This window comes from Microcebus murinus, chromosome 11 (genome assembly GCF_040939455.1).
Source record: "Microcebus murinus isolate Inina chromosome 11, M.murinus_Inina_mat1.0, whole genome shotgun sequence".
NCBI lineage: Eukaryota > Metazoa > Chordata > Mammalia > Primates > Cheirogaleidae > Microcebus > Microcebus murinus.
In genome coordinates, this window is record NC_134114.1 from 100,251,177 (window position 1) to 100,271,548 (window position 20,372).

The 20,372-nt window shown below is 38.4% G+C and overlaps 1 protein-coding gene and 1 pseudogene across 1 annotated transcript in view; one reads left to right on the top strand and one right to left on the bottom strand.

The window, feature by feature from the left end:
* The window catches only part of CHSY3 (chondroitin sulfate synthase 3), a 339,922-nt gene that overhangs the window by 163,306 nt on the left and 156,244 nt on the right, over positions 1 to 20,372 (top strand). The window lies entirely within an intron of this gene.
* Positions 14,223 to 15,222, bottom strand: LOC105858193 (glyceraldehyde-3-phosphate dehydrogenase pseudogene; annotated as a pseudogene).

Consider the following 20,372-nt stretch of genomic DNA (forward strand, 5'->3'; position numbering starts at 1 on the left):
TCACCAAGGAGCGAGCTCCTCCCTCTTCTACTCCCTCACCAGCTGCGCTTGAGTTGCCAGGGACCACTGAGAAGCTCCACTGAAGGGTGAAAACTATCCCCTTTCCGTTTGTCACTAGCAGAACTTTAGCCGCTGCAGACCCCTGGGGAGGATCCACAAAGGATGGCACTAGCCCCCTCTTCCACCCCTTCTCCAGCAAAGCTCAAGAGGCTGGGGTCCGGGGACAAGTTCTGCTGAAGGGTGAGAACTTTCCGTGCATCCTGGGTGGCAGGTCTTGGGCCACTGGAGACCCCTGGGGAGAGTCCTCGGAGGATGGCTCTCCCCCCCCCTTCTGTCCCTTCACTGGCAGAGCTCAAGTGGCTGGGGTCCACAGACAAGTTCTGCAGAGGGTTGAAAACTATCGGCACGTCCCTAGTGGTGGAGGGCGTGGGCCACTGGAGACCCCTGGGGAGGGCCCACGGAGGATGGCGCTCACCCCCCTCTTCCACTCCCTCCCTCTATTCTGTATAGAACATTTTGGGAGGTACCCACCCAAAAGTGGTCAATTTAATTTTTAGAAGAGAAAATAATATTTAGGTAGCACAAACAGAAAAACGGCGTGGCTATTTTTTAACTAAGGAAAATTAGCATTGATGAGGTTGATGAGTAGATAGGATGACTGGGAAATAGTCCAGGTGCCCCAGCAGGTGGGGTGTGGCTCAGGTCCCCATCCATGATGTCAGTGCCCATGGGCAAGGTGCTCTAAGTGCTGGCTGCTAACAGCTTGAGACTGTTTGCTTCTCTGAAGAATTGCCCTTGGCCCAACAGGAATTGTTAAGTTGCATGCCCATTCCCTACTCAGGGATAATGGACATAGAAGATGGGCTCTTCACCTCACATGGGATAAGCTCTGCTGGGCAATTGGCACCCACTGCTCCCTAAGCAATCAGGCTGGAGCTAGACACCAGGTGAGACCACTTCCTCTGCTCTGCTCCCTTGACTCCCATTTCTCTGAGAGTGCTCCCTCGATAAGACATGTGCGTGCACTTGAACCTGTCTCTAGGCCAGACAGAGGTGAATACTGCATCTCTTAACCTGTACTGTCACATTACTGGTGTCAAATGTAAGAGACACTAACAGTGACCAGAAGTTGTGTGTTACTTGTGTTATGTAGCACTAGTCATCATACTAAACTGAAAGAATGATAAAAGTAATGGATGTTTTCTCAAAACTGATATCCTAATTTTGAAAAGATGATGCTCAATGAAAGAGAAAGAGGCACATATAGTGACTACAAAATACTAGTGTATGGGTCATTCAATTTTCCTTTTTGGAAGTTATTTTTTATTTTCATATAATTTTATGACATTGATAACTTAGCAAGTATTTCAGTTTTTTTTAAATCGTACTTATTATTTTATTATTATTATTTCATCATATTATGGTGGTACAAATATTGTTAAGCTTACATATATTGCCCTGCCACCCCCAGTCAGAGCTTCTAGTGCGTCCACATTACGTAAGTATATACCCAATCCCTTCCCCCCCCCCACCGCCCAACACCTGCTAAATATTTCTTTCTCTTTTTTTTTTTTTTTTGACATTTTGGTTACATTTTATATCTTTGCCTCTCCATAACAAGGGTTAGAGGTATGCCCTTCCCTCCACACTGTTGACCACATCTCTCAGATGTGGGTCTACACCCCCATCCCTGGTGAGCACCACCACCATTTGAGCACCATAGTGTTAATCAGTCAGTACCAATTTGATGGCGAGTACATGTGGAGCTCATTATTCTGATCTTGTGTCGCCTCACTTTGGATAATGGGCTTAAGCTTAATCCAGGATAATATAAGTGGTGCTAGCTCGCTTAGAATTGAGTAATATTCCATTGTAAGCACATACCAAATTTTAATAATCCAGTCATGAATTGACAGGCACTTGGGTTGTTTCCACATCCTTGCAATAGTGAATTGTGCTGCCATAAACATTCGGATACAGATGTCTTTATAATAGAATGTCTTATGCTCTTTGGAGTAGATGCCTAACAAGAAAATTTTTAAAAATTTTGCTTATTTTAAAAATCATGAGGCTGCATTTCAACAGGTATAGAGAAACAGTATAATGACAGGTATTAAATGTATAGTGATTACATTCTAAATTTTAAGAAATGTAAAACATTTCATAACACATCTTTCAGAGATGTCTGTGTCTTTATAAATTATAAATTAGGAAATGTGTAGAAAGAGTGACAGTGGTAGAAGTGATAAAGGCTTTCTAAGAAAATGTAAAGAAATTTGGAATTAAGATTCATGAATCTTTTCTGTTGCCAGATACTGTTACTACCTTCTAGCTTTTAATTTGCATATAAATTTATTGTAGCATATTATCTCACTAATATGCATTTTCCCCCACACAGTAATTTTATTCAGGCAAATCTTTGATTAGATTGAGGCAAGATAAATATTCATATACCCTAATTTTAAATAATTTGTACCTTCTATTATGATTTAAAAATGATAAATTTGTACCTTCTCTTATAATTTGGAAATTATAAATTCCCATTACTTTATCAATTCTTTTTATCTACTGGTTTTCAAAAGACAAGCTCCATCCTTTTGTTTGATCACACTCTGCACATGTGAATTTCAATGTTTGCTTTCTTATTAAGGTATAGAGTGTTTATGTTCTCAGTTTGAAATGGGTACTCTATGAGATTTTGTTTTTAATGATGGTATTAGAAATAAAATCAATCACTGTCTTACCATGTAGAGAATTACATAACAGTACAGTTAGGAGGACAGAGTTCTTGCCTGGCAAAGTGACATTATTCTCTTTAATTCCTTACTCTTTGTAGAGCAAATAAAGGTTAATTCACTATTTTGTTTCCAGTGTCAAATACCCTAGATGAGTTTCTGCTTATTATAATGGCACCTATTATCTGACCCTCATTAGTAGAAACACAAAAATATGTTCAGAGAAGTAGTTTTATTTTCTGGTTCCTCAGTAGGGTCATGATAGTGACCCAAGATTTCTACCACAAGAATTGTCATAGCCAACTTTAATCATAAGAAGTTAAATAACTGGCCTCAGATAATTATCCTAAAGCCAGAAACTTATGTAGAGCCGGTCCAACAAGAAAACTTACATGTTTTTCTTAATTGTGATATAAATGTTAAATTCCACATTAACAGGAAATCCTTTTGCCTTCAAGATTGCCTCTATAAACTAGGTCAGAAATGCAAAAATCCCCCAAGTTAGAGATTAGTTTTTGTTGTTTGGTGTTTTTGTTCTTGTTCTTGTTTCTTTGCAGTCTGTGCTAAATTGGAACTTTATTGTTAAATAAATAACTTTTAATGAATATGTGAATAGATATTTTATCTATTCATTTAAAATAAATAAATAGATATCTAATAAATATCTATTGTTAAATAAATGAATTCAGATTCCTGGGAGAAATCATCTATTTGTCTAAGCTATAATGTATAATACCAGATGGATGATCCATCAGATCTTTTCCAGAGAGGAGATTTTAATTAAGGAATAAGATATTGAAAAGGAGAGATTTGCATGAATTTGGATGTCTGGAGAGGGGAAGACTTAGAAATTGGAGGTGTGTGGTAGGTTACTTGAGATATTTGCCCTATTTCACAATCTTGCCTGCAGAAGTCTGTTTGTATTCTCGGTTTTGGAAGATAGGATTAAGTTATTAAGTATGGAATGTCTGATAGTTTGATAAACTTTCACATTTCACTTTCACGCTTCTTGTGTTTCTTTTGTTTTGTTTTTCCTTTGTGATGAAGGCACATGCTCATTCTTTCAAACACATGTTTGGGCTTGTGATTATCTTTCAGGTTTTTTTAGAGCATTTTTTTTGAAACCATGGAAAAGCCAAAAATTCATTTCATTTTTTAATAAAATTATTATGGAACTCATGTTCCATCGTGGAACCAATGCAGCGCAGACAGCTCAAAATATCAATGAAGTATTTGGGAAGGATGTGGCTAATGAACACATAGCACATTGATGGCTTGAGAAGGTCCATTCTGGTGATTTTAATCTTGAAAATGAGCCACATGGGCGACCTGAGACTAAGATGGATAATGATGAGCTGAAAGCTGTAGTGGAAATTAATTCATCTCAACCTATGTGTGAATTAGCAGCAAGGTTTGACATTATTATTCCAACAGTATGTACCATTTGAAACAAATGGGCAAGATAAAGAAGCTGTATAGATGGGTACTGCATGAATTAAATGAGCATCAGGAGATAAATCATCTCAAAACTTGCCTTTCTTTGGTGTCACAACATAAAGGTGAACCATTTATACACCATCTTGTTATGTGTGATGAAAAATGGATTCTTTTTGACAATTGCAAGTGTTCATCACAAAGGTTGGATAAAGATGAAGTGCCAAAAGGCAGTCCAAAACCAAATATTCATCAAAAAAGTTAATAATGTCTGTTTGTTAGTCCGGCACTGGTATTATCCACGACACCTTCATGAAACTTGGTCAGTTGATTACATCAGATGCCCACTGCAACCAATTTGATGAAATTATGAGGATGTTTGCGATTAAAGAGATGAGATTGGTCAATAGAGACAGGCCAGTCCTCTTGCAAGACGTTAAACCACATGTCGCACAAAGAACGCTGCTCAAACTACAGAAGCTGGACTTGAAAGCTCTCTGTCATCCACTATATTCACCAGACCTTGCACCAACTGACTATGACTTCTTCCAGGCTTTGCACCACTTCTTGCAAAGAAAAATATTCAATTCTCTACAAGCTATGGGAAACACCTTTCTGCATTTCATCAGCATTTGCTTTCCAGGCTTCTTTGCTGCTGGCATAAGCAAGCTACCATTGAGATGGCAAAACTATGCCGATAGTTTATGCATATTCTTTGATTAATTATACTGATTTTGTTTGAGGAATAATAAACTAAACTTTTGATTCAAAATTGGACATTTCATATTTAATGACTAATGCCACACCCTCTCTAAATTAAGTGTTGAACACTAGTCATCTATAACCCTAAATGAAAATCATTAACAATGCAACAATCCTTTGTAATAGCATTGGCACAAAGTTTGCTTTCCAATATGGAAGTAAGACACATACAAGTCTGGCTATTCATGTATTATATTTGATATCATGTTGCAGAATTAGTTTAAGAAACCATTGGAAAAACACCTACAGCTATATACCAGTTTTATGATAGTTATAGTTGTACTAAAGATAATGGCAAAAGATCAGTCTTTAACTTAATTGGAGAAAAAGATTGGCTTCTGGATTTAATTACAATTTGGTTCTAGAGTCAAGATCAGATTTTTTTTATGCTTAACAACATCATTTCACCAGGTAAGACCTAACTTGTAAGCTTTGTGTATTCATAACAAATGAGTGTAGTATAAATGAGAACTTTGAACAAGAATTAGGTGATTTCATACATTTTTTTCATTTATTTTATTCATTAGGTAAATATTTATTGAATGGCTACTCTGTGCTCTTCACTGTGTATGGTGCTGGGGATGCAGAGGTGGACAGGACAGCAAGACCCCTGCCCTCATGAAACTTACGGTCTGTTGGAGGAGTTAAACAAGAAAACAAACAAGATAATTGCAGTGAAGGAAGTGAATGGGGTGATGTGACAGAAAGCAATGGGAAGAGACTACTGTGAGCAAGTTGGTCAGTAAGGAACCTGCCATGGCTGGGAACGATGGTTGGTGTTTGGAGAAGGGCGAGAAAACCAGGGTCCCTGGTGCACGTTGGGCGACAAGGATGCTGGGGCATGAGGCAGGCTCACACCTCACAAGGCCTTGGAGTCCTTGGAGGCAAATGTGAGAATTTTATTACAAGAAGAGTAGACAGTCATTTATAGTTTTTAAAGCAGAGATATAGTATGATCCGATTACTGTTTTTAAAAGCTCTCTCTGGAAAATGAATTATAGGGGAGCAAGGGTTGTAGCAGGGGAATTAAAACAGAATGGATGACTTATTGATAAATTTTGGAGATAAAACCAGTAGGACTTGCTGATTTGGTAGGAGAGGGGAAAGGAATAATCAAGATATTCCCACCTTGTGCTTGAGTAACCTGGGTGAAAAGCGCTGCCGTGTACTAGGTGGTGGAGATTAGAGAGAGAATAGACAGGCAGGCAGTATCCAGGTGGAAATCAAGATGTAGACTTGGCCATGCTGAGGTTAAAATGCATGTTAACACCAATGCGGAAGTGTCAGGTACACAGCAGCATCAAGTGTGGACCTCCAAGAGTAATCAGAGTTGGAAATACATATGCTAAAATATGTGAACCTTCAGCAAATATAGATGGCATTTAACTAATTCCGAACCACGATCACTGGCTGTGACACCTCGCCCACACCGGCACTCACAGTCCTCAAGGTGGTCTGTGCATTGACGACGACTCCGTTTTGCTCTTGTGTGATGAGGAAAGCTTGAAAGCACTGAAAGCTTGTTTTACTTTACAGGCAGCTTTACTTGTCATGCAAATCAGAATAGGTAACCTGTTTTTTCATTATTTTACTTTTAAATGTTCACAATTTTATTTTGATAAATGAAAAATTAGAAAAGTCCTATCACAGCTGTTGGCTACAGTTGCCGTGCGTGTCCATCTGTGGCCGTCGGCTACAGTCACCGCTGGTCCCGAAGTGGTTGAAGGCCAGGTAAGGCTACTTTGAAAAGGCAGTGTGTACTGAGAAAAAGTGAATGATCCAGGACTGATTATCAAGGACCTTCATCATTTAGAGGTCAGGTAGAGGGAAAGAGCAAGGAAATGAGACCCAGGAGTCACTAAGAAAGTGGTGGTGTCGTGGAGACCGAGGGAGAGTGTTTCAGGAGGGGAGGAGAAGGCCAGCCCCGGCGTCTGTAGCTGAAATATAAAGGTGGAGGCATCACCACTGATTTTGACAGTGTGGGGTTTGGCAAGAAACCTTGATGAGGCATCTAAGAAGTGTGGAAGACAGACATCAGATTGGCATGTGCTAAAGCATGAATGGTGGGAGAAAAAGGAAAACAAGTTAAGTCAAACCCCTTAAGTACTCTGGCTTGAAATGGAGAATAAAAATGGTTGCTAGAGAGAATATGAGGTCAAAGGAAATATACACTTTTTAAAGATATAAAACTCTTGACCATGATTTTGCATACTGACTAGCAGCAATCCCCCACCTTTTTGGCACCAGGGACCAGTTTTATGGAAGACGGTTTTTCCCCAGATTGGGTTGGAGAAGGGGGAAGCTCGAGAGCTCAGGTGCTTAAGACAATTTTCTGCAGACAAAGCTGGGGTTGGGGCGGAACTCAGGCCTTGATAGGGTTCCTAGCAGGCCTCACAGACGCCTACTGAGCCTAGGCCCATGCGATTGGGGACCGCAGCTGATTAGAATGACTACCTTAACACATTGATTGCCACATTAGAAAAAAAATATTTTTCCTTGGGGCCACAGTGTTTTATTAGTAAAATAGTTTTATTACTAAAATAGAATAAAAACTTCAAAAACAAAATGATTCTTTTTAATTTAATGAAAAATTTGTTATTGATTTCTACCATTTAATCTGCGTTTTTAGAATTAAATTGTTAATATTAATTGTAACAGTAAGAGCATCAACAAGTAAGATTTTCATGAACCAATAGCAAGATTTTGCCCAGGTTTTGTTTCACGAGGCCTCGGGCTCGAAACTAGCCTGACTTAAAAGCAACTCACACAGCAGTTTATGTGTTAACAGAAAGGAGGAGTTCATGATCCCTGTACACGACAACGGTATTATCTTTCAAGAACAAAATCCCAGAAGAGACAAGGAAGGTGGGATCCAGAGCGTAAGTGGCCTTCTGTAGAAGGGAGTCCTCTTCATTGTGACAGGAGGGAAGTGAGGAGAATGGGTCCCAATGCAGGCAGATGTGTGGATTCGATGATAGGAAGATGAGTGAATCCTCACTTGATAGCTTCTATTTTCTTAAAGTAAAAGATATAATCACTAGTGAAAAATGAGTAAGGAAAAGAATTGGGATAAACTGTTCCAACTAACTTAGGAGAAGAAAATGTGTTAAATAATCATTTTGGAGAATAGGAAATTGAGTTTATTAGGAAACATACAATAATTTCCTGGCAATTTTTAGTGCCATGTGATGTTCTTGTCAATTTAATATGGAACCACTCAGCCCACTGTGTGCTTTCTTCCAACAACATTAGATGCCCATACACAGATACAGATAATGGCAGAAAATTGTGTTGAAACTGTATTACAATTTTTTGGGAGTGGCCAAGAGGTGAAAATATTTATAAAGCAGTGACTATAATGATGGACTATGGAATTAAAATCATGTAAAGAAATAAATCATGGGGGTATGAAACTGACTTTCTGTCAATTTTGCGGTGGTTCACGCCTGTCACGGATCGCTCGAGGTCAGGATTTCAAGACCAGCCTGAGCATGAGCGAGACCCCGTCTCTACTAAAAATAGAAATAAATTAACTGGACAACTAAAAATATATAGAAAAAATTAGCCGGGCGTGGTGGCGCATGCCTGTAGTCCCAGCTACTCGGGAGGCTGAGGTAGGAGGATTGCTTAAGCCCAGGAGTTTGAGGTTGCTGTGAGCTAGGGTGATGCCATGGCACTCTAGCCTGGGCAACAGAGTGAGACTTTGTCTCTAAACAAATAAATAAATGAAGTAAGTTATGCTAAGAAGATAGTGATGGGCAGTGAAAAAATGAATGGCTCAGTGGAAGTCATTATGAAGTAGTAGAATTTTTGAAAGTAGTATTTGAATTAATACTAAAAGGATAAAGAGTAAAGTTAGAGTGAGATACGTGAGCAAGATGAAGAAGGCAGGATATTCCAGGTAAAGATAGGGACGAGGTTATTATTATGGGAGTAGAAGGCTGTCAAGGGGAATACCGATACTGGAGGCGAAAAAGTCAAAGAATTAAGATGTCGGGACATTGGTCATTCACAGGCTGCTGATGTCACTCAGAATGGTGACAGAGTAGAAGACACTTCAGTGAATCTTCAAAGAATGACCTAAGTTGATCAATGATGGCAGTCAGAAAGTTTGGTGGATGGCATATTTGAGTGGCATAAGTAGTTTGGGTTTTTAATGGAACTAAATGAATTATAACAGGAAAAGTTAGGTGAGAACACTCATCCCCGCCTCCTGGACCTGAGGCACATAGAGTAAAAATGAAAAAGCACTCACTAGAGAGGACTAACGAAACAGCAGTGTGCGCAGGGTACATTCAGATTTGGTTTATGGCAAGGTGGAGGAAATATTTAAATAAGATATTGAGGGTAAAGGAATATTTAGTGATCACACGTGGGGGTTGGGAAGCAACACTAGAGTGTTTGGAAGGGAGCAGCGGTGTGGGGCAGCAGAACGCGTGCAGAGGACACGCTGGGGTGACAATCTGAGTAATGACGGGTGACACGGTCCTGGAGGTCACTGCTGGTGACCACAGATGTGGGGCCAGATGAAATCAGTCCTGAGAGGATTAGAACAGAAGTAAGAATAATTGGTTCTGTCTGTGCGCCGAAAACTCATCTGCTACAGAAGATCTGGCGTTCTCCTCGTGTGGCGAGGCAAAGCGCCTGGAACTGCTGTTCCCGGCTAAGGGTGCGGAGGCTTTGTGGATTCTCTCTGTAATTTGCCTTGGTCTGGGTCCTACTCGACTGGTGAGGCTTTTGAGACAAAAACTGTGTCACTGTTACGTCAGCAAATATGAACAACCTGTGCTGTCACTCAGAGTGAGTGACAGCTCTCAGCCCTGTGCTTCCGACCTTCCTGCTCTGGGGAGATGCTGTGCTCAGTGGCAGAGAAAGAGTAAAGGGAAAGAATCCTCACTGAGTTTCTACATGTGCCTAACTCTTGTCAGACTTGTCTCATTTATTGTGGCTTCAATCCACAAAATCTGTCAATTTTGTAAGGAAGAATCTCAACTCTATTAAGGCCAGCAATGCTCACGAACAGTAAACAACTATTATAACTCATATCATGATGCCCATGTCTTCAAAGCTACCATGTTAAAGGGAAAAAGTGCTGGCCTAAGAAGGCCACTTTGTTAATGTCCTGTTACTTTTAAGTAGAGTGACACTGCATTTGGAACTTAGATTTCTTGCATCCTAATCTTTTCGAAGATTAGGAGGCAATGTGGCATACAAATGAAGGTGAACTACATTATGACAAAAATTATACTGGTTTATAGCCAAATGCTGTGTGTGCTATGCTATTCTTTTAGTGCATACTAAAGTAGAAGGTGAAGCTTGAGGAGATGCTAGAAGGCATGCTATTATGAAAAACGGTTGGCGAGTTATTAAGGTGCTTCAAAACTTGACTTTTTCACCATGGCTTGGGTTTGACCTTAAACTTGTAGGCTATAGATTTGATTTTGTGATTATCCCAAATATCTTGTAAACAACTGCTTTGAGGGAAGCTATACCTATAGAGACCATATTAAATATGACATATTTCCTGACCTGAGTGAGTTTACCTTCTTGTAAAAGAAACAGTTAACTGGCAGTTATAACACTCTAATCATGTACGTTGGAGCAACAGTGAAATTAACCTTGGGGTCAGGGTGTCAGGGCAGACCACTCCAATAAATGGACTTCTAAGCATCAATAAATAATTTTTACAGACATTTCTGTATAAACCAGAATTTCAATTTTTAAATTTGTAGATTTAAAAGATTTATGTATAGAAAATCAGATTTATTGTGATTACTTAAATGGCAACAAGTTAATTATAATTTCAATGTATTTTGTTGTTACCTGTTGGAAATGATTGGATTTTAAATTAATTATTAAATTAACACATTATTAAATTTCTTAAATTAATTGTTAAAATAAACTAATTAGACATTTAAAATATTATATTGTTTCTCCTATCCTATTTTAGTGGATACATTTATTCTCATGTCTTCTATGCATACAATAAAAATAAATAAGTCAAATTTAAAAGTATATTTGACAGGTTGCAAGATCTGATCTTGTAAAAGCCTTGGGCTAACAAAAATAAAAGAGGAAATATTTTCAGCCTTGTCTTTGACCAATATAAACTGTGTTCATATTCAAGAACGTATTGAAATGACTTTAGCCCATCTCACTATTTATCTGACATTTCTCCCTTAAGATTTTAACTGCATCTAAGAATTGTAGTGACTCATTTATCCAATAAACATTTATTTTTCAGCTTCTGTGTTTAAAATACCAAACGAGCTCTCAGTATGACATCAAGATAAGACAGGGGCCACCACATCTTACAAATACATCCTGACCAATTACAAGTTAAATACTACATCATAGAACAGATTATCTTCCAAAATATTTTAGATAAGTAACATATGGGTTACCCAGAAATCATCATAATCCTTTATCATCCAGGTTTTTCCTAGACCAGATTTCTCCTCCATATAATAGGAAAATTCTGTTCATTATAATTCACTAGCTGAGATGAACAAAGTTCAAAGAAAATATATTGCTTACATAATATATTCTAAAATCCTCAATGACAACATAATAAACTCTTATTAATGCAAAAGCAATAATATCTAATTCCATTTGAACTGTAGGAACCAGGAAATAAAGATCAATATATTTTCAACACTTTTATTGTTATTTAATAAAATTATAAGAACCCTACCATTCAAGTGTATTTGTATATGTGAATATAGGTCTTAACTCATTTTGTCAATTAAATTTTTAATATAGCATTCTACTTTTTGTAATTATTAAACAGTATTTTGTTATCTTTTTGTTTGTTTTCACTTATAAATCTTGGGAGTGTCCTTTCTTTTTTAAGTAGAAATAAGGTATGGCTTATTATCTCCTTTGCATATTTGTGACTGTACAAAAGAAGGAAAAAAATGAGAAGGAAAGAGGGAAAGGCAATCAAAAAGAAGGAAGGAAAAAAAAGAAAATGAACAAAATGTACAGAACAGAGTATGGGTTTAGTATGTATTTGCGGAGATAAACTCTTCTGAGGACAGTTTTTCTCCCCCTCTCTTGGATCTTAGGTCCAGTCCTTATCATTATCATCAGTCCATTCAGGTCCTGCTCTTTAGTGAGTTTACTATTTTTAATACTGTAATAAGCATCCAAGAACCCCCCACATCCGAAACAAAAGGTAAGATTTTTTTTTTAAAATAGTGGAATATATAGCTACTCTCTGAAATATATTACTACTCCGTGATAAGTTTTTAAATATATTTTGTAAGTTCTTGTCATTTTAACATGTTATCATTTGAAACTACGATTTTCAGTGTGTGCCTTTGAAAAATAATCACTCTTTTTGTATAATTTTTACAGCAGATGCAACTCTTTTCATTCTGTGTCTCATCAAATCATACTATGGAGTGCAGCTTAAAGTAGAGGCAGAATTATGTGGGGTGGAACTGAGTCTGTGTCAGGTCTTTAAATGTGCTCCTGTCTTCCCTTAGGGACCAAAATACTTCCACATCTGTGTGAATTACTCTGGCATCTAGCACATTTCTCTCTCTGTCATATTTCTTCTCCTCTATATATTTTTTTCTTGTTATTCTTTGCTTTGTTATTTACCTTTTCTACAAGTTCCTCTCTTTCTCCAATCCTTTTCCAATGTATTAGTGAGATGATGAGGATGGGTATTAAGAAAGCAGAGAGTAGAACAGTGGTGACCAGAGGCTGGTGTTGGGGGCAATGGGGAGATATTGTCAAAGTTTACAAAATTTCAGTTAGACAGGAGGAATGAGTCTTTTGAAATGCATATTATAGTGACTATAGTTAAGAAAAGTGTGTTGTATTTTTCAAAATTGCTAAGAGAGTGAATTTCAAATGTTGGTACTACGAAAAAACAAAAAAGATTTGGGTAGTGAGTACAACCCACTTTTCAGGCCTGGTTTTTCCCCTTCACCCAAGTTTCAGAAAAAGGGATAGGATAGTAGTTACATACTTGACAATATGTATAATTTGGTTGTAAGTCAGAGTTTTATATGTTTCCAAACTCTCACTTTAGGACTGATATAGAGTTCCTAAATAAAAGATAAAGTATAACATTTATTTTACTAGAGTTGAGGGGATTTTGGTTTTCATGATTGAAATTATCACACCAAGAAATTATCACATCAATAAGACATTTTTAAAAATTCTTCTATCGACAGAGAAGTTTCTCTTTATGTCCACTGGGAACAGGCTTGCATAGTACAGGGCTTCTCTTATGAAAGAAAACAATTTGTTAAAGCTGTGTCCCCTTACATTTTGCCTACAGATAGCTGTTGCATGCCATGAAAAAGAACAAGAAATCATTCTCAGATGTTCCCTTACCATGTTGCTCAAAGCCAAAGGCCATCATGTAGCAGCTTCTCAAAATTAAGGAGTCTAACAAGGCTTCTGGAAAAAAAAAACAAAAAACCTTTACAGTTTTATGTGATACTGAATGCGTCTCTTTTTATTTAAAATAGGGGCTGTCAATTACTCTAGTAACAGGATAAGCTTGCTTAACTGATAAAGTATGAACATAAAGTTATCCACTATGATATGCTTTATAAAATAAATGATAAAATGCTGTTTGATGGACTCATTAATTAGTACATAATTGGTGGTTCTCTTCAACATCCAGCAATCAATGATAAAACATTCTCTGCACATCCTTCCATGTTCTTTGAGATTGTCAATAACCATACCTCTTCTGTAGCAATTTACAGAGGAGGAAATAAAGCTCTTCTGTCACATGAAGTTAGCACAGTGGGGGAATAGGTGTTTGTCATTTTGCTTAGTCGGACAGCAGAATTTCTCTATGGTTTGTATTTATTTGAATACTTTCACAAGAATCTTTAAAATAGAACCTTGCATCTTCACTTATAGACACCTTTTAGAAACTTTTTAATTTGATCAAGTCCCATTTATTTATTATTTTTGTTGCTGTTATTGCCATTGGGGTCTTTTTCATAAATTCTTTGCCTAGACCGATATCTAGAAGAGTTTTTCCAAAAATTTCTTCTAGAGTTCTTATGGTTTCATGCCTTACAATTAAGTCTTTTATCCATTTTTTTTTTTTGGCCTAGTACAGTGAACTTTATTGATGGTACATGACAAGGTGGGGCTCCCTAGGCCCCTCTCATTTTTCAGGGGCTCTGGCATGGAAACTGCGTCATGAGGAGGGGAGATTCTCAGTGAGGTGGGGACTGAGTAGGCAGGGACACCCCAGCAGCTGAGGCCTCTCTCTTCCTCAGTACCCTGGCTGGGGCTGATGGTCCAGGACTCTTACTCCTTGGTGGCCATGTGGGCCATGAGGCCCACCACCCTGTTGCTGTAGCCAAATTCATTGTCATACCAGGCAACGAGCTTTACAAAGTGGTCGTTGAGGGTGATGCCAGCCTCAGCATCAAAGGTGGAAGAGTGGGTGTCACTGTTGAAGTCAGAGGAGACAACCTGGTGATCAGTGTAGCCCAGGATGCGCTTGAGGGGGCCATCTGCTGCCTGCTTCACCACCTTCTTGATGTCATCATACTTGACCAGCTTCTCCAGATGGCAGGTCAGGTCCACCACGGACACGTTGGCAGTGGGCACGTGGAAGGCCATGCCAGTGAGCTTCCCGTTCAGCTCAGGGATGACCTTGCCCACAGCCTTGGCCACGCCAGTCGATGCAGGGATGATGTTCTGGAGAGCCCCATGGCCATCATGCCACATCTTCCCAGAGGGGCCATCCACGGTCTTCTGGTGACGGCATGGACTGTGGTCATGAGTCCCTCCACGATACCAAAGTTGTCATGATTGACCTTGGCCAGGGGAGCTAAGCAGTTGGTGGTGCAGGAGGCATTGCTGATGATGGTGAGGTTGTTTTGGTACTTGTCGTGGTTCACACCCATCACAAACATGGGGGCATCAGCAGAGGGGGCAGAGATGATGACCCTTTTGGCACCCCCATCTAGGTGAGCCTCGGCCTTCTCCAGGGTAGTGAAGACACCAGTGGACTCCACACGTAATCAGCACCCGCTTCACCCCATTTGATTTTGGTGGGATCTGGCTCCTGGAAGATGGTTATGGGCTGGCCATTGATGACAAGCTTCCCGTTCTCCGCCTTGACCGTGCCATGGAACTTGCTGTGGGTGGAGTCATACTGGAATTTGTAGACCATGTAGTTGAGGTCAATGAAGGGGTCGTTGATGGCGACAATATCCACTTTGCCATAGTTAAAAGCAGCCCTGGTGACCAGGCGCCCAATAGGGCCAAAGCCGTTTATTCTGGCCTTCACTTTCACCATGGTGTCTCAGAGACGGTGTTGGCGCTGCGTGAGAAGATGCGGCTGTCTGTCAAACAGGAGGACCAGAGAGCCTCTTTTATCTACCTTGAATTAATTTTTGTAAGTGGTGAGTGGTGAGAGATAATGGATCCTCTTTACTTCTTCTGCTTATGGCTATCCAATTTTCCCAGCACCATTTATTTAATAGGGCTTCCTTTCCCCAGTGTATATTGTCATCTGCTTTGTCAAAGATCAGTTGGCTGTATGTAGATGGTTTTATATCTGGGTTTTCTGTTCTGTTCCATTGGTTTGTGTCTCTGTTTTTGTTCCAATACCAGGCTGTTTGGGTTACTATAGCCCATGTAGTATAGTTTCAAGTCTGGTAATGTGATGCTTCCAGATTTGTTATTTTTGCTTACAATTATGTTGGCTATTTGGGTTCTTTTCTGGCTCCAAACAAAGCATACAATTATTTTTGTAAGTATGATTTGTAAACTGTATCTCCTTAATATTTGAACACAAGAACAAAAGTATTACTACTAAATTACCTGCTATTGAAACTTATCTACTCCATATAGATGAAGGCACATGACACCACAACAGCATTGTATTCATTAATAAGTGCTATTCTTTTGACCAGTGCTTTCCTTTCTAGTGTTATAAAAGTCCTGGCAGTGTATATCAATTGTCTTCTACTATCTCGTGTTAAGGATCTTATGAGAATAATTCAGATTAGCTTTCATTTGCTATCTTTACCTGTTTAAAAAATAATTGAAATTTCATTTATGGTACCTTCAAACAATGTATTTACTTAAAAGGGAGCATTCATAAATGACACAATTTATCAGCTAACAGAAAGCATAGTGCTATATCTACACAAAGAACACAAACTTATTGTTATGTTATTAAATCTTGCTTTGATCATCTACTTTTGTTAAAAATACAAATTCTAAAGAAATAATAACATTATCTAGGATTCTATAATAATAGCTAAATTGTATACATAATTTACCCTTTACAGATGATTTAATAAACACTGACATTTAGGACCAAAAAATTATGTTTTATAAATTGAAACCTGAAAAATGAAAATAACATGGGCATGGGAATCACACAAAGTTGGGTTGTCTAAATAAGAACCTGTTTTAACTATATAGGCATAAAAAATCACACTAGGCCTATGTAAATGTGTATTCATCTTCAACATAGACGCTCATCTACAGATACACATTGGCAAGCAAGCTTAATCAAGGTTTGAGGAAAACCAACCAGTAGAATTGTCATCACACTCAGCTTATAAATGTAACACCACAATTTATCTTTTTTCACTGTGGCATTGTTGCTGTTGTCCATCAGTAAGTTAAAGGTTGTATTAATTGGTATACACCCATATCTGTCCTGCTAATGCAGCTATTACAAAAAATATGATATATTTGTAGAAAGATAAAATATATTCTTTAACAGGAAAGTTTTATAAATTCTATAGGCATAGTCAAAGAATTTATGACTAAGACCCCAAAGACAAATATAACAACAACAAAAATAAATAAATGGGACTTACTTAAATTGAAAAGCTTCTGCACAGGAAAAGAAAAAATCAACAGAGTAAACAAGCATCCTACAGAATGGCAAAAAATACTTGCAAAGTGTATCTCCAACAAAGGACTAATACCTAGAATCTGCAATGAATTCAAACAAATCAGTAAGAAAAAAACAAACAACCCATCAAAAAGTGGGCAAAAGACATGAACAGAACTTTTTCAAAATAAGATAGACAAATGGCTAACAAACATGAAAAAATTTTCAGCATCACTAATCATCGGAAACCATAATGAGATGCTACATTACCCTTGTAAGAATGGCCATTATAAAAAAGTTAAAAAACAATAGGTGCTGGCATGGATGCAGAGAACACAGAATGCTTATACACTGTTGGTGGGACTACAAACTAGTACAACCCCTATGGCAAACATTATGGAGATTCCTCAAATAGCTACCATTTGATACAGCACCCCCACCACTGGGTATCTACCCAAAGGAAAAGACATCATTTTATCAAAAAGATTCCTGCACCAGAATGTTTATTGCAGTACAATTCACAATTGCAAAGATGTGGAATAAACCTAAGTGCCCATCAGTTTATGAGTGGACAAAGAAGATGTGTGTGTGTGTGTGTGTGTGTACACACACACACACACACACACATATTTAATATATAGTGGAGTACTACTCAGCCATAGAAAGGAATGAAATAATGTCTTCTGCAGCAACTTGGATGGAACTGGAGACCATTATCCTAAGTGAAGTATCTCAGGAATGGAAAAACAAACATCACATGTTCACAATGAGTGGGAACAAAATGATGTATACCCACAGGCACAAAGAGATATAAAAGACATTGGAAACTAAGAAAGGGGCAGAGTAGGAGAGGTCTGAGGGAAAAAAAACTTAACTATTGGGTACAACGAACACTGCCCTGGTGATAGGCACACTGAAAGCTCTGACTTCAGCATTTTACAGTGTATCCATGTAACAAAAACATTTGTATCCCCTTAATATTTTAAAATTTATTTATTCATCTATTTTTTTTATTTCAGCATATTATGGGGGTACAAATGTTTTGGTTATATATATTGCCTTTGTCCCACCTGAGTTAAAAAACAAAGTATTATCCTATTTTTGTTAACAAAATAAAAATATTTATATTTACAAGTAAATCCTTACTAAAAGATATGGAACAAGTATATGAAACTCTTAACAGCAGTCACCTCTGTGGAAGGGAGTGGTTAGGGATGGAGGTGGTGGTGCATGAAGGGAAATTTCATACTATAGTCTGTGTTTATATCATTTATATCTGTTTTTAGTTCATTTGTTAAGTAAAATATGAAGAATATAATTGGAAACCACTATAGAAGAACTCTTTAGAAAGAAACTAAAGTTCTTTAGAGACTATACATCTGCCTACTGGGTACTATTAAATATTGTTTATTTCTAGGCTGGTTTACTCTCTTAATTCAAGAAAAACATGTTTTTGAGAAGAAAGGGAACATGTTGACATTTACTGAGTCTGCAGATTTTGAGCACACAGTGAGCTCACAGTGCTCACAAGACATTCAAGTTATTACACACCAGGGAAGAAAACTGACATTACATGGATGTATATAATAGAACCCCAAAGAATGATTTAGAAAACTATCATAGGATGTCATAAATACCTGGGGAATGGGACAGGGACATTTTCTGTGAGGAGGGCAAGCTTGACCATTTGGAGTGATAGGCCACGATCAGGCTTTGCAGAAAAGAACAAACTCATAGGCAAAGGATAAAGATAACATTTAAGGCATATTCAGGGAACAAAGACTGGGACACTCTGGGAGGCCAAGGTGAGAGGATTGCTTGAGCTCAGGGCTTTGAGACCAGGCTGAGCAAGAGTAATACCCCGTCTCTACTGAAAAAATAGAAAAACTTAGCCAGGTGTGGTGGCACGTGCCAGTAGTCCTAAGTATTCGGGAGGCTGAGGCACGAGGATTGCTGGAGCCCAAGAGTTTGAGGTGGCTGTGAGCTAGGCCATTGCCACCATGGCACTCTAGCCTGAGCAAGACTCTATCTCAAAAAAAAAAAGAGTGGGACAGGGAAAATGCACACTGATGAAACATCCTGGGGAAGATAATGGGAGGAAAGAAACTTGTCCTAAATTGTAAATGGATCTGTAAACCCAATATAGAATTAGCATGACCAGAGGAGGTGACAGGCAGTATAAAGTAGAGGCAGTACATTGAAGTGACAGAACACGCTAGGGGGAAGTGGGAATGACAACTCTTTGTATTAAGATTCTTAAAAAAAAAAATTCACCTTGAATACAAAAGTGGAATGTAGTAGAAGGATTAGGACAGAGCAAACCAAGAGCTAAACTTTCCCGCCTCTCTGTTTCTCTGATGTGTCTGCATCATTCTTTTTTTCTCTCTGCAGATGAGCTTTCACGAATCTCAGTCCACACTGCCATAGATGGTCATTCCCACAGCTCCCGCCCTGCATGACGTAGCCCCATAGACAGAGGTACTGGACTCCCTCTCACCCAAATCTCTCATCACATGGGGAGAGAGAAATCTGGCTAGCCAAGGTGGGCTCAAGGACCCATCTGATAATCTACCAGTGAGGAGCAGCAAGCAGGCTGCCGGGCGGTCATGCTCTGGTGGGTTCATCCTGCAGTGGGGCGTGGCTCCCAGAGCATGTGGGGAAGTTCTGACCAGATACTCTCTCTGTCTATCATCTGTATGACCACTAACTATATAATAGCCATGGTGGAGATTTTACTTTTGGAACTGTCAATAATAAAAGTATTTTAATAAGAAATATTTTGTGGCAAAGCATTGGTCATATGGCACTGGTCATGCAGTTCACCATTTATAATAACAATTTTTTATTTTACAAACTCCCTCTCTGCTGTGAGAGAAAATAAGTGGGAATTTTATTCAGGAGGAAAACAGAGAGACTTCTGTCTAATCAAGAAGTGCTGAAACCAAACTTGGGAGATTTCTATTTTCCAGTCTTTTGAGGAAGCCTATGTGTTTACCCAAGGCTTTCCACATCTCAAAACTATTTAAATACTGTAATCAGCTAATATCCACAGGCTTTGATTTCTCCATTCTGCCCGATTTTACAAATGGAAAAGCTGAAGCACTTACGTTTTCTCAATGCTACATAAGACTGAAAAAAAGGAATCCATTACTTTAAGTACTGGAAAAGGCTCCAGCACTAAAAAAAGGATGCCTAGAAGAGACAAGAAGCTATCAACCATGATAAGTAAATAGCATAAAGATTTAATAATTATGAAAGATAGCAAGCAAGGAGTAAATTGGGCAGAAAACCCATGAGTAAATGCTGAGTCATTTGTATAATGATAAATATAAGTTCGGAGGAAGGCATTATTCTAACAGACACAATTTAACAATTTCTGTATTTCCCATATGAGGACACTCCCACTAAATTGAACAGTTAAAGAAGAGTTTGTTGTAACAGGACAAATAGCTGTTCTTTATACACTTAGTCTTCTAAGGGAGAAAAGAGTCACAAGATGACTAAGTACATAAAACCAATATTAGGATGCAATACATTTTAAGTAACAAATAGATAATATAGACAATGAAGGCAGAATGAAAGTTGGAAATGAG